The 13,860-nt window shown below is 33.9% G+C and overlaps 1 protein-coding gene across 4 annotated transcripts in view; it reads left to right on the forward strand.

Moving 5' to 3' along the window:
- The window catches only part of FBXO34 (F-box protein 34), a 48,059-nt gene that overhangs the window by 18,577 nt on the left and 15,622 nt on the right, over positions 1 to 13,860 (forward strand). For all 4 annotated transcript variants that reach the window (XR_004232015.1, XR_004232013.1, XR_004232014.1 and 1 more), the window contains exon 2: positions 3,553 to 3,668. The gene's annotated coding sequence lies outside the window, so the exon portion shown is untranslated. The remainder of the gene's footprint in view (positions 1 to 3,552; positions 3,669 to 13,860) is intronic.

Here is a 13,860-nt window from a genome sequence, read left to right on the forward strand (position 1 = left end):
CCAATATCAGAAAGGCAAGTTCTGTCTTGACACATACTTTCCCCACTGGACTAGTCCTTTAACCTTTTAGTTTCCTGAGCAATTTATAGCTTCTCTAAAATAAAAACAGAAAACAGTAGTACATTAGCGTGCCCTTCTTTTCATAAATCCCTCATCTCCACCATTGAATATTTTCATTTTATATCATCTTAGCTTTGTTTATTGCATTGGATGTGTCAACAAAAAGAGAGAGAATATGGTGTGATGGATACTGAACTTATGTCAGAGTCAAGAAGTCATATATTTGAACCCTGCTTCTGACATATAATTTGACCCTGCTCCAGTCACCTCTTATTGTATAAAGCAACCTTTTAAGATTAGATTGCAGATAAGAGACTGACCTGGAGCCTGTTCTTTGTTCTTCTTGCAGTCATTCCATCCCCTCCCCCCCCCCTTTTTTTTTTTTTGCTAACATCTTTCCAAAACCAACATTATAGTTTTTCTGTATATTCATATATACTGATTCTGTGTCTGTAATTCATACCTTGTTTTTTGTCCTGAGGATCTTTGGTTTTTAAAACCGAAGTTTCATAAAAGGAGTGCTTCTTCTTGTGATCCTTCTTTTCTTCTTTTCTCTAGCCAGTTGCTTGTTGCTTTCTTTATCCTTAAAATATCTGCCACTGTAATGTAGTGGGGAAAAGCACTAGGTTTGTATTCAATATGTGTAGTAAATTCCAGTTTTCTCACTTGGTATCTAGGTGACCTGAACATCTGTAAAATGGAGAAGTTTGATTAGTTGCTGCCTTCTGACTCTAGATTTGATGCTTTAATCTTAAATACTGAAAGCTCCTTGAGGACAAGGACTATTTTGTTGGCTTCTGTAGTAATTTCTCTGGTATACATGATTTCTCTTACATATTATAGATAGAAAATAAATGTGGGTTGAATTGAGGTATAGGCTATTTATTCCCATTTTATGAACACATATTTCAAAAGTTAGCTTGCAAATTTGTTGTTTGGAATTCAGAAGTGATTCTTTTGAAATAGTTATACAAAAAAGTGGTTATTCACTTTTTGGGTGAATTTGGGTTGTTTTTTGAGTTATTCACTTATGCATCTTTTAAAATTATTTTTTTAAATGTTCTAAATCACTATTGATCAGATAAATGCAAATTAAGACAATTCTGAGACACCACTACACACCTCAGTTTGACTAAGATTACAGGAAAAGATAATGATAAATGTTGGAGGGAATGTGAGAAAACTAGAATATTGTTAGAGTTGTGAACTGATTCAACCATTCAGGAGAGCAATTTAGAACTTTGCCCAAAGGGCTATCAAACTATGCATATCCTTTGATCCCCCAGTGTCACTACTGGGCCTGTATCCCAAAGAGATCATAAAATAGAGAAAATGGGCAAAAATGTTTGTAGCAACCTTTTTTTGTAGTGAAAAGGAACTGGAACCTGGAGAGACGTTTATGAATTGATGCTAAGTGAAGTAAGTAGAACCAGGAGATCATTATGCACAGCAACAGCAAGGCTATACAGCAGTCAATTCTGATGATGGATATGGTTCTTTTCAACATCGAAGTGATTCAGATCAGTTGCAGTGGACTTGTGATGGAGAGAGCCATCTATACCCAGAGACAGGACTGTGGGGACTAAATGTGGATCATGACATATTATTTTCACTTTTTGTTGTTGTGTGCTTGCATTTTATTTTCTTTCTCATTTTTTTTTTCCTTTTTGATAAGATTTTTCTTGTGCAGCATGATAATTGTAGAAATATGTTTAGAAGAAAAAGGAAAAAGACAAGTTATAAGTTGCTATATAAACAAAGATGAATGTTGAAAAATTCTCCATGCATATGCTTTGAAAAGCTTTAATAAAAAAATAATTTTTACTATGAGCGGGACAGCTGTCAGCTAATGTCAGCATTTCTTCATACAGAAAAGATTTGAAAGAGGATTGCAACTGAAAGTGAATATGAATATGAATAGCTCTTGTAAACTCGCATTTAAACTGGAGCTACCAAGCTCAGGTTTGCATTTGATGAATTTATTTTAAGTTTCATAAATCCTAAATTCATAATCCTTTGGTATTTTGGTATAGGATGAATATGTATGTAGTTTAGGTAGTCCTGTTGATTATATTACACTGACGTGGGTTGTTCTAATTTCAGTCATATCTTACTCTTCATGACCTCATTTGGGATTTTCTTGTCAAAGATGTTGGGAGTGATTTGTCATATCTTTTTCTGGCTCATTTTATAGATGAGGAAACTGAGGCAAACAGGGTAAAGTGACTTGCCCTTGTCTGAGGTCAGATTTGAATTTAGGAAATGGAGTTTGCCAACTCCAGGCCTGGTGTGCTATTCACTGTGCTTTTTACTTGTTCATTGACACAACTTAATTGTTGTGGACATTTCTTCAGTTATTTCTCCAGTTATGTTCTCCAGTTATTTAGATCAATCTATTCCTGTAGAGTGTTTTTAGTTGTATTTGTACATTTCATGTGTGTGACTTGGCAGAGAGACTTGAAAAATTGTATATATTTTCCATCTCTTTCTGCTGGGTTTTGTTAGCAATGCTAATTAGTTATGGGCTTGTTTTATAATCTTGAAGTTATTGTTTCATTTAGTTGTTTAGTTGACTTTTGGGTTTTCTATAATGCTATATCTTTTACTAAAGTTTTTGTTTCTTCTTTATACTTATTTCCTTGATTTTCTTGTTTGCTTTACTGCCATCTTCTTGCAAACGCCTCTAATCTTTTTCTATTTCACATAATATTGCGTTTAATTTCAGATTAATATTACTCACCATATTAAGAGAAAAAATAATCATGGCCATGCTTTTTAGAGATACTGGATTTTTTGTCAAAAGCTGCTTTAGCCTATATTGATATAATTGTCTTTTATTAAACACAGTGCTATTAATATATTTGTAATTTTCCTTTGAGTCAACTGTGCTTTCCTAATATAACTCCAATATGTTCATAACATATAATCTTTTTAATATGGAGTTACACTTTATTCTTTTTGTTTCTCTTTGCATTGATGTTCATTGGGCTATTTTCTTTAGTTGTATTCTTTCCTGATTGGCTATCAAGCCTAAATTTATACTATACAAAAATTGCAAGGGTCCATTTTTCCCTCTCCCCATTTTTGTGTTTTAATACTGAAATTCAAACACTGAAATATTTGACATGATTTAACTTATAAGCCCATCTGCACTTGATTCTTCTTTGAGTTCATTTATAGCCTGCTAGTCATTTTATTTTAGGAACATTCAACGACACCTTTTTGCTGATATTTGTTTTTTATTGCTAATACATTTGGTACTGATTTGAAAGATTTATTTAAACAATAATTTTAAAGCTAAAAACTTTGTTTACTGAAATGATATTTATTAAATTGAAATAGATTGGTCTAAACACCTGCTTGGGGTAAAAATAAAGGAAAAATATGCCTCCCAAATTGGTATGTATAGCTTTTGGGAGTAGTTTATTAGATTTTTATAGATGTGAACTTGCATGTTGTGGGTGTTTAATTGATGCTTGTTTTGTTTTATAGGTACTTCACATGGACAAAATTGAATAGGAGAAAAAGTTGAGCTGGATTTCATTTGGAATTTGTATGGTACTTTCATTGAACTCAAGTTGCATGCTGCCACATCTGATATGCTTCAGGTATGGCCACTATTACATTTTAGACCCTTTTACCTTTCCTTTCAATTATTGTAATGGCTAATGGCCTAATGGTCTTCATTTTCTAATCCACATAGTTCTCAAGTTAGTATTTTTAAGATATCTTTAAAACAGGTCCTGTCATGTCACTTCACTTCTCAAGAGACTTCATTGGTTCATTTTTGTAAGCTTTTCATGCTGCTTTTAAAAACTTTCTCATTCTGCCTCCAGCGTCTCCTGTTAAACCTTACAACCACACATTTGGTGAATATTCTAGCCCAAATGTCCTGTTAGTTGTTCCTAAAACTTATATTGTGCCTTTTGCATTCATGCATTTGACTGCAATATACTTCCTCAGTAAAGTCTTTTTTTTTGGGAGGGGGGCGGGGGGAGAAGGGACTCAATATATGTATCTTGGGTCCCTAGTATATAACATGATTCCATGTGCACAAGTACACAACTTGATAAAAAGTTTTTTGCAATGAATTATTGAGATCTGGGAATATTTGTAGGCAACAGAAAAGGATCACCTAGCTAGAGAGAGATTGAAGTTTAAGGAAAAGAGAAGGCTGGGATGACTGGTACCTAGAATAGATTGAAAGGAAAAACATCAGATGCATAGTGAGAGGGACTTCGCTGAGCAAAAAATCAAAAACAAAAACACAACAAAAGAAGGTCTACTTTTTTATCAGAGACTGGAATAAAGGAAAAAAATTATGAGTTGATATTGAGATATGGAATAGGAGATTAAATAGAGTTATCATGTTAGTCTGTTTTCTTGGTGAAGGAGGAGTCTGCTGAGAAGATTCTTAAGTGAAGAGATTTGTCAGGTAATAAGGAGTAAAAGACTTACTGAGAGCCCAGGGGCCCCTCAATCTTAGAAGAGGCCTGCCTGTCTGTAGTGAACCCATTTAGAATGTTTGTGTTTGAATAGAGCATTTGGTATATTTTAGGCACAAGCTGTCTTTGTGATTATTGATAAGTTGCTTAACCTTTCTTGTACTCACTTTTTCATTTGTAAAATGGTGGGATTAAAGATCTTTCATCTTTTGTTTACCATAAATGGACATATAGTTTTGGATTTTCTTTTTGTGTTCATTTTTTTCATTCAGGTGGATACAACTAAATTCTTTTTGTGATGTTCGATATGGATATTTCTTGTTTTTGTTAATTTTATCACAAGCCTTTTTAGTCCAATACCTTCTTATTTAGTTCCTTTATAAAATGTCTCATTTTCTTTGGGTTGACTTTGCTATTAGAATCATAAGTAGTATGCTTAGAAATGTGCCTTATAGTGTAATTAATGTACTGAAGATTATTGCTTGTATTTGTGGCCTTACAGGAAAGAGAATTGTAGATCCCAAATACTTAAAGGTCTTGAATTCCATTTTGCCCTGGAGGATAATACAGAGATTTGGGGTAGTTCGGGCCACTCTAGCTCCACCACAGTCATTTTAGAATGTCCCTAAGGAGACAAATTGATTTCAGTATCAGTGAAAAATGCCTGTCATTAAGGAAAAGGAAAAGAATCTGGGACTGATTGGGCAGGATCTTGGACAAACAGGCCTTTTAAAAAATGTAAGTCTGTTGTAAAAGTAAGAGGGGGACTGTAGGTATGGAACACTGCATATATTATCAGATTTTTTCAATATGGAGGTTAGCTTTATGAAACTTTTATGTATTTTTTTTTTTTAACAACAGTATGCTTCTTGGGGTAAGGAGGGATACATTGGGAAATTTAGTTGATGTAAAAATAAAAATGAAAAATATCAGTGATATTACTTTTTTTTTTTTAATTACAGCTTTTTATTTACAAGATGTATGCATAGGTAATTTTTCAGCATTGACAGTTGCAAATCCTTTTGTTCCAACCTTTTCCTTCCTTCTCCCTACCCCTTCCCCTAGATGGCAGGTTGATCAATACATGTTAAATATGTTAAAGTATAAGTTAAATGCAATATATGTATACATGTCCAAACAGTTATTTTGCTGTATAAAAAGAGTCAGACTTTGAAATAACGTACAATTGGCCTGTGAAGGAAATCAAAAATGCAGGTGGACAAAAATAGAAGGATTGGGAATTCTATGTAGTGGTTCATAGAACGATATTACCTTTTAAAATATTCTTTGTTACATTTACTAAACAGACTCAGAATTGGATGGGATTTTAGAAGCTCATATCTGAAAAAAGAATCCTATTGACCACATGCCTTGACAAATGGCATAATAGCTACCCTAAAAAGCTTGTTTTCTTGTATTAATATTCCCTCCATTGACAACTTGTCTAGCAACCTTTAATTAGCTTTTAGAAAGTTTATTTTCTAAGATAGTAGAATAATGTGGAAAATTGAGTATATAATAACATTTACCCCCCAAATAGGGTGCATTTACTCCCTACTCTCTCATCGTCTGCAGAGAAAAGATTTCTGGAGAGAATGGGTTCAAATTTAAAGTACTGTGATGATAAGGTATGTTCAAGAATTAAATTAGGTGATGCAGTGGATAGTGTCAAGCCTGGAGTCAGGATGACCTGAAGTGAATCCAGCTTCAAACATTTAATAGTTGTATAACCCTGGGCAAGACATTTAACCCTGTTTGCCTCAGTTTTCTCTCTATAAAACGGGCTGGAAAAGAAATTGGCAAACCAGTCCAGTATCTGCCAAGAAACCCCCAAAAGGTGTCATGAAGAGTTGGATATATCCAACAATAATAGAGTTCTTTTTAATTCTCTGCTGGGCTCTGAGAATTTTTTAAGTCAATCACAAGATATTGGATAATAGTAATTATATTTAATAAACAAAAGCATTTTCTTTTTCTCATTGAACTAGTTTACATTTTTGATATAAGCATGAGCTATTTGAGCCTTCTGTGATTTTTATATTTTTTTAACATTTCATTTTACAAAATTTTGAAACTGCAATCTTTTTTCTTTGTTGAATGTCTTTATTTCAAACATTTTTAGAGGAAAAAAAAAATTTTTAATAACTGAAGAGAACAGCAAATGCCTTTTGTAACATACTGTCCAACCTTTGAGGATTTGTAAGATATGTGCAATATATGGTACAAAGACAATATACCCCACACCATGCCTAAGTAGAAAGTTATAGCTGATCATAGACTGACCCAAGAAAAAAAGATATTTAGTGTTGTACAGAAAAAAGATATCAAGTCGGAATCAGATTTGTGGTAGCTAGTCAAAGCAGATCTCCTGAAGGTCGTCATAATCATAGCTGCAAGTTGGATAGAGCTTCCAAGAAACTGCATTCATATCACAGAAGGCAGTATTAGAAATGAAGTCGTCACTAGTTAAATCAGCTGAGCTACTGACCTGACATCAGGTCAGTGTCACTCAGATTCTGAGTCAGCCTGACATCAGCAGCAAAAAATCCCAAATTAACAGTCAAATTCCTCCAGAAGTCGTTCCTCTTGGTGGCAAAGCAGTAGGCACTCTGCAGCCATTCCCTGATGTTCTTGGGAATTCCAGTACCTTCGCCAGTAACCCCCACAGACGGCACCAAGAATCTGGTCACAGCCATGGCAGGTAGCCTTCCACAACCTCATATATATGCTTGCAAAAGGTTTTCTCCAACTCAAGAGAAATAAAAAGTTAATGAAAATCTGTATACACTCATTCATACCTCTCATATCCTTAAAGACTTCTAATGAACATATGGAAAGCCTTTCTTTGAAGACCTCTATCTAGTCAAAGTGTTTTCTACCTAGCTGCCCAGATATTTTGGATGTACTGTTTGCACAATAATTTTATGCTACCTCAAACCCTGGCATATTTTATTTGGGGAAAGTAGGAATAGTTTGTTCACAAACCTATTAAAAGATGCTCTTCAGGAAGCTAATAAAATTCAGAGGTAGCTTGAAAAAAGCACTGCATTTAGAATCAAGGGACTTTGATTCAAACTCCTTTTGTGCTTAGTATCTCTTTAATTGGGTTAAACTATGTAATCTTTGGGCCTCCACTTCCTTGTAAAATGACTGGGTTGTATTATATGACCTCCAAGTGTCCTTGTAGATTCATTTCTGTGATTTGGTGTTATTAGATTTCCAATAAGTCTTACCAAGTATCATTGTTAAATATCTGGACACTTTCATTTGCCTCTTTGTATCTGGAATAATTTCATTTACCCATTAATAAATCAAGAAGAGTTAGCAATTCTAATTTTATTAAGGGGTGATTTTTGGACCAGTGGTGTCATTATTGTGAGAAATTCCTCTTATAGAAACACCCTTCCATCAATACAGATCAACAGCTGGACTCTTCAATTCAAATTACTTACAACAGTTAAAACCAGATCTCCTTCCCCCCAAACTTCATAACATCTCATTGACAGATATATAGACAAGCTCTACCCTGTTGACCTTACACCAATAATTAAATTCAGAACATCTTACTACCATAAACCCAAAACTCACCTAGTTGCACTATTTTGGAGCTTTCCATGACTTTTCCACCACCTTTCCCTTCTCTCAGCCATATAATAAACATTAATTAATAAGAGTTTGGTTGCACTAAAGGGTGGATAGGGCTAGTAAGACTGTGATTCTGTGATTCTTTAATTTCTAAGATGAATTCTAAGGTGTAGAATAGGCGAGGAGTACATACCTGGATAGGAAGCTGTAAATAGCTAGATTCAGCTCAATATTTAAGTGTTTCATGAGGAATAAAGTAAAAAGACTAAAAAGCCTAGAGCCACATTATAAGAGTCTTGAAATGTAAAGGTGAAGAGTTTGCATTTTATCTTAGAGGTAATAGGGAGCCACTAAGATTTTTTTTTTTTTTTTGAGGAAAGTAGTCAAAACTATTACTACAGAAGATGGATGGTAATTTTGGAGGGTGAAGAATAGAGACTAACTAGGAGACTGTAGTCCATTCAAAAATTTCTAAGAGCTTGACCTTAGGTGATGCTGGTTCTGTGTAGTGAAAGAAAGAGTTGTTATGGAGGTAGAATTGATAAGAAGAGATAACTAATTAGATTTGTGGAATTGGAGACAGCAGTTAAGGGTGATTATGAAGTTGGGAACCGATGAGGAAAATGGCTTCCCTTGCCTGACCCAAAATGAAGTTGGGAAAGGAGGGAAGGCGTATGTAGGTTTTTCACTTGTTTGTGTTGTTTCTGTTTTTGTTTTCCATCCATGACTTTATTTTTTAGTTTAATGTGCCTTAAAGGAAATTTACCAGTAAAACTAACTTTTCTGTTGCAGTCAGTAACCACTAAATTAAAATTTATAAAACATTACATAGATTTATTTAGTTTTGTGAAATCATTAAGCATTATTTATTTTTAATAGACATTGCTTTCTGTATCATGTTGGGAGAGAAAAATCAGAGCAAAAGGGAAAAACTGTGGGAGAGAGAAAAACTCAAAAAAAAGATGAACATTGCATGTGTTGATTTACATCAGTCTCCTTAGATCTTTTTCTGAATGTAGATCTATTTAACAAACAAAATAAACTTGAACCTTATTGTGGTAGTTAGCATTGGGCTTATGTTGTTCACTTGTTTCAGCCCTATCTGACTCTTAGTGATTCCATGGTTTGCCATTTCCTTCTCCAGCTCATTTTACAGATTAGGAAAATAAGGCTGCAGGCTTAAATGATTTGCCCAGGATCTCACAATTATTAAGTGTTTGAGACCAGATGTGAATTTAGAAAGTTTTTCTTCCGACTTCAGTCCTGTGCCACCATAGTTGCCCCTAGGTTTACTTTTATATTGTCTTTAATGGCAATTTTTAAATTTAAAATTTCTGCCTAATGGAAATATCTGAGGGTAATTTCAGTACTAGAGAAAGATAATCCTTTATTGAATATCAAACCATCTTGTTTTCATTTCATAAGAAAGTAATTATAAATAAGTATGTTCAGGAGCAAAAGACTTATTGCTCTGAGAGTGAGATCTGTTTATGAAACAGCTGACAAAGTATATTTATTTGCACCTGCATTGAGGTTCTTGAATCATTTAAAACTGACTTATCTATGGATATATCTTATAAGGCCTATGTTAATTTCTTATCAGAAGACACCTTTGGTAAGATGTTAATTGTATCTGTGTTTTTGGTGGAGTGAGGTAGTGACTTGGGGTCAGATTAGAGGAATCTGTTGTGAAAAGACCCAGAGATTCTTTGCGGACATTCCATCCCAGAAGGAGCCAAGCTTAAATTATTAAGCTAGACCATTTTAGTGGAGGGTGCCTCAACTCTGAATGATTAGTTTTTCCCTCAATTCATGAATTTAAATGGCATTGCTTGTTGTGCCCCTGGAATTTCCTGTTTCTGGCAGGAAAATAAAGTACAGTCATTGCTGTCTATTAAATTAAACTATTTTATATCTTGTTTGAATATGGACTTGCCCAGTTGTCTTTGTCGTTTTGTTCAGTTTATTCAGCAATCAATTATTAAGTACAGATAACTATGGCTATGCTTTGGTAGTATAACAGATAAAAAGAAAACAGTCCTTGCCCTTAAAAGATACCTTTTCTAATAAGGAGAACAGAAAAGTAACTATATAAAATGTGAAAATTAAGTACAAAATAATTTGGAGAATGAGAAAGAGAGAAGGCACTAGCAATTGGAAGGATTAGGATAAATTACTTTCCTATAGGAAGTAGAATTTGGGTGTCAGGATAGACTTTCTCTAGGAGGTGACACTTAATATCCTTTTTTAAGATCCTTCCATAGTAAGAACTCTTGAGAAAACTGAAAAGGAGCCGAGTTCTAGTAAGCTTGGAATTCTGAAGTGGAGAGAGGGAAGGATACATTCCAGACTAGAGGAGACTGGAGTGGGATATAGAATTTTTTTATACGGGAACAGCAAGTGGGCCAGTTTAACTAGACCATAAAGAGTGTGGACTCCATGTGAGTGGAGCTACAAAAGATACAGTGGAGGTAGAATAGACAATACTTCTTTCTGTTCACACAACCACCAAACTAGATCATCAGATCTTTTTCTTCTCCAAATTATTTTTCTTGTATCTGCCTTGATTTTCCAAGCACCACTCTGCTAAAGAAACTTCAGTGGCAACTTTTTGCTTCAAGGAAAAAATATAAAGCTTGTCCAAAACCAATCTTTTCCAGTCTCAATATGTATTATTGCCCATCTTGCACTCTCTTGTTCAGCCAAACTGGCTTTGCTGTGTTTCACACGTCAAAATGTTCCACAGAACCCACCTATATACTTTTTGTAGTGGCTGTCCTTCCATGCCTCTTAGAATCCTTTCTTTCTTTCAAAATTCTGCTTAAGGGGTAAAATCAAATAGTAAATAAATGAGTAAAATATAAAATTGAAATTCAGCTTAACTGCCACCTTTTACTTACATTTATGCACAATCTTTCCTGTTCCCCTATACCTGCTAGTGTACTTCCCCATTATCTTGTAATAATTTTATGTTTTAAAATACTTATTTTTTTTTTTTTTTTAAGGACAGTTATTTGTTTTTTGTCTTTGTCTCCATATTGTAGGTGCTCTATAAATGATTGATGATTTATAGAACTGCCTGCATAATTATGAGAGTTGAACCTATGGCACCTGGTGAGATCATGGAGCATGTAAAACAGTCCTGTCATATGCCCACACTAGGAGTGTTGGGGTGGGATGTTGATGATTTAGCAAAGGAACCTGAGAAAGACAGTCATGGTAGGAGAGAATCAAGAAAGAGCAGCAGCATACAAGCTTAGGGAGGAGAATGTCTAAAAGGAGGGAAGATGAGCTTTCAGTAAGCATTTATTAAGTTATCAGTTGTTGCTTAGAGGTATAAGAAGGAAAGCGACTAAGAAAATGCCATTGGATCTGATATTTAAAAAGAAAAGCCATTGATAACCCAGAGAGAGCAATTTCTGTTGTCTAATGGGGTTGGAAGACAGATTTCACAAAGTGAGTAGGAGGTGAGAAAGTGGAGATTATTAATATAGACTGCTTTTTCTCTAAGAATTTGAATTTAGAATATGAAAAAAATATATAGGATGAAAGGTTGAGAGGATGTTAAGATAAAGTTTTTGTTTTTTAAATTGGGTGGGATTCATCTATCATGTTGCAGGACAGAGGAATATTTATCTTTTTTATATATGAAATCCTGAAGCAAAATTGGTATAATGTTTTCCCTTCCTTTTCAGAAATGGAAGGTTCATAGAATCATAGATTTAAAGCTGGAAGTCCATCTCATTTTACAGGTGAGGAAACTGAAAAGATGTTAACTGACTTGCCCAAGATCATATACTGTAGGATTTGAACAAGGCTGGTGAAGGTATATGGCATAAACAATGTAGTTATACATAATGTTGGGCTTGAAGTTTTAAAATCAGGATTTTATTTTGGTTCAGCATTTTTGATTTCCTATGAACACTCCTCCCTTCCCCTCATAGCTATACCCATTTACACATATATTCATATATACACATAAATACACACACATTGAAAACGACAGGAAATGAAGAAAAGAATTTTGAGACCTCAGATTATGCAATAAGGCAGTAATTATCAAAACAATTTGATATTAATTTAAAAGATAGAAAAGTCGACCAATACTAGATAGGATATATCAAATTCTGTTGAACTCAACAATCAGATGTTTGATAAACCCGAGAATAAAAAGTATTTGAGGAGCAACTCTTGTGACAGTGTTGCAGGGGAAAAAAATTAATATCCCACTCTGAATTTTAGGCTTATCCATCAGGAACAATTTTTATTTAACATTAACCAGTTATCCAATCTATTTTTGCCTTAAATGAACATAGTTCCCTCATTTCTTTTCCTCTTAACCCCACCTAAATACATTTTTCTCCCTTATACTATTTGAAGAACTAACATAGAAATCTTGAACAAGGAAAAATGATGTGTTAAAATACATTTTGGGTTAATCCAGAATTCATTCTTTGTTGACCGAATCTTTAATGAAAAAAGGTTGGTCATAGTGAGTATGATGTAAACCAAAGAGGTACTTTTGTCCACTTCTCTAAGAAAGACCTTTTATACTTGATTTAGATCTTCAAACCAGGAAGTCTGGAAAGGGTTTTGTTTAGTTCTGAGAAAATATTTCTTAATATTATTTTCATTTGAACTAAAAAGGATCTTTTTAATATCTTTCATAGTAAGAACTCTTGAGAAAACTGAAAAGTGTCTGGTAGTACTTAACTTTAGATCCTGGTCTAATCTAAATGCACAATGTGTATATCAGAGATCATACCAAAAGAAAATAAGATTAGGTAACTTGAAATGTTCGTGGCCAAAGTGAATTTTTAATCAAATAAGCAATAGAGGGAGTCACAAAGCATAAAATAGATAATCTTGGTTATATAAAATTGTAAAGTTTTTTTTTTTATTTCCCATGAATAATGTAATCAATGAAAATAAGAATGGACATGATCAACAAAATGTTTGCATCAGATACTACTCTTTCTAATAGCTAAGATGGATAGGGATTTAAACCAGTCATTTATCATTGAACAAATATGATCAAATGATATGAGCAAACATTGTCAAAAGAAGTTACAAACTAATAACACCAAGTCAAAGATTGACAAGTTATTAAAATAAGAGAGCTGTTGCCTCATACTCCCAAAATTGACAAAGATGACACGGAAAATAGTTCATGTTGGAGGTACTTTTAAAAGATAGGCACATTTACTGTTGGTGTGTCTCTGAATTGGTCCACCCATTCTGGAAGGTGAATGCCATTAAAGTGGTTTTATTTTGAAATGACTAAAATATAAACTCATTGATCTACCAGAAATCCCACTGGTATCAAAGGCACATCAAAAGCAAAAAAGTCCTCATGAATAAAATAATCATAACATTTTCTGGTAGCAAGGAACTAGAAGCAAAATTAGATGCCCTTTATTTAGGAGAGAAGTTGTGGTTCATGAGTGATAGAAAATATTAATTACTCGCAAGACGAATTCAGAGAAGTCTGTCTGATCTGACTTAGAGTAAAGGAAGCAGAAAAAAGAAAACAGTAAATCCAATGATAATAACAATGTAAGAGGGAGAGAAAAAGAAACCAAGAAAGCAAAACTCTAATTATTGCAATCAAGTTTAGCCTCAGAATTGGGAAAATGCAAATGTTTGGGATTAAGGGTTTGGAATAGTGGTGTCAGATAATGTTAATGACTTGGTTGTGCTGAATTGCTTTTTTACTTGCTCTTTTTAATCTGTTACTAGGCATAGCTCACTGGACATAGCAGAGAGAGAT

This window comes from Sarcophilus harrisii, chromosome 2 (genome assembly GCF_902635505.1).
Source record: "Sarcophilus harrisii chromosome 2, mSarHar1.11, whole genome shotgun sequence".
NCBI classification, from domain to species: Eukaryota; Metazoa; Chordata; class Mammalia; order Dasyuromorphia; family Dasyuridae; genus Sarcophilus; species Sarcophilus harrisii.